A 2,147-nucleotide genomic window follows, 5' to 3' on the forward strand; every position below is an offset into this window, starting at 1 on the left:
CACCATGCAATCTCTCTACTGACCTAATTCTTTAACACTCTAACTATAACAATAACCGATTAATTTTACAATTAACTGAATTAATCAACACAAATTAGTTGGGATGAATTAGTTATTACTTCAAAATAATCATAATTTTATTTAATGTGGTAAGCTTGAGCCAGAATTTATGCACATCCTGTGAGTGACATTTCAATCTCTAACACTCATTTAATTTTGAGAGTTATATAACAAGAGCCAGGATTTTAAACATACATGTTAATTGGATCATCTGTTAACTGATCAACTAATCAAATGAGCATGCTATATATATATATATTAAATAAAACAAAAAAAGAGGGAGAATCCCTTCACATTTTTATTCTCACAGTACTATCTCACACTTTGGACATCATTTTTATGAATAAAAACCAAAAGGTAACGAATTTAAAACTAATGTTTGGGGATATGTTCCTCTACAAAGTTCTACATACCAACCAAAAATGAGTCCATTCCAAAATATTAAACCTCATCATATACCGATCTTAATTTCAGTGGTTAAAAATCCGATGATTTTCATTTTTTTTTATGTACGAAGTAGTAGATGGTGGTATTATACGACTTGGAATACACTCATTTTCGGTAGAAACGTATATCTTTGTAACATGAAAATGTTCCCAAAACATTATCTTCAAGTTCGTTATTGTTTGGTTTTTATTCACAAAAATAACTTCCAAAGTGTAAGATAATGTGAAAATAGAAATGTGAGGGGATCCTCGCTCTTAAAACCACTATGTGGTCTATTCACAACCGAATGGACTGCATTTTATATATTTTTGCCGTATTTACTTGCTTTTGAGGGAAACCCTTGTCCTTCAATTGAACTATAATAAACACGTACTAGAGTTTGTTTGACCTTTTGTTGTCTTAGCAGTTCAAGCCAACCAGATAATAACACGTTGTTCAAAAATGTGCTTGATCCAGAAAAAGTTAATACCTAAAAACTTGAGCGTAGTTCCGCTCAGATCGGCTTACTTAGCACATATCAGAGTAGGTCAATCATAACCTTCTTTCCCCTTCACTTGATTTTTTTATTGAGAAATTAGGTCAATTTCCCAAATATTTTTAAAGCATGGTTCTAATGGACGAGTAAAAATTAGTATAGGTGAAATGGACACCAAAAAAATAACAAGAATGAATATGGATTCATCCTGGCTTAATCTTAAAAAATAGCGAGGGTGAAACTGGATGCATGATGATGCAAATTAAAAATAAGAAAAACTATTTGAAAATGGAAAGGATGAAAATGTTTACATCCTGACTGTTTTTACATTCTCATCCATTTAAACAATATCAAATTTTACATGTCTTTTTCACCCAGGAATTGTCATTATTGGGTTACTTGACCAATTTTATGTTTATTTTTATTAACCTTGTTTTCTTTTTCTTTTAGTTTGTTTTTTCCGGATCTTCTTGCTGGTTTTGGTTTTCGTTGTTTTCTTTATTTATCAGATCTATGCCTGCTAGGATGGGTTGTGACCTTTCGCAACAAAAAAAACATTGCATCTCCTTTTTATTAGTGCTAATATATGAGCAAGATGAATCAACAGCAGCAACAGGTCTACTTTCAGCATTATTTTCTCAAAGCTTAAAAAGTTTATTCCTTCAGCAAAGCTCCATCCGATCCAGACTGAGTTTGTCAACAGATCCTGTTTCAGTTTAGTTTTAGCATGTTACTTTAGTTACTTCAATAAGAATAAGCAAAACATACCATAATTTCTCTTTTTCTCCTCTCTCCCTTCCCTGTTATCTCCCTGCCGTCGGCCAAAAGTAGCCGCTTTTCTTTGTCGTTTTCTCTCAACGTCTCTCTCAACGTCCAATTCTCACCGGACCTCTTGCCGGAGTTTCACTAAATTCTAAGTTTCTTCATCAATTGAGTTCGAATGACAACTTCAAATCACCCACACCAGTGCAACTGCAATTGCATTAATCACATCAATCTCATACACATCACAATCACAGCACATGAGATGAAGATAGTCACACACATCACACCTTTCACAAATTTCACTCGAATCACTAATGTTACAAGTCTGGAAGCTGGATTTTCCCCTTCCAAGAAGAATTTTCAACATGTTTTCTCTATCAAACATCAATTCACCGAAGCC

This window comes from Papaver somniferum, chromosome 3 (genome assembly GCF_003573695.1).
Source record: "Papaver somniferum cultivar HN1 chromosome 3, ASM357369v1, whole genome shotgun sequence".
NCBI classification, from domain to species: Eukaryota; Viridiplantae; Streptophyta; class Magnoliopsida; order Ranunculales; family Papaveraceae; genus Papaver; species Papaver somniferum.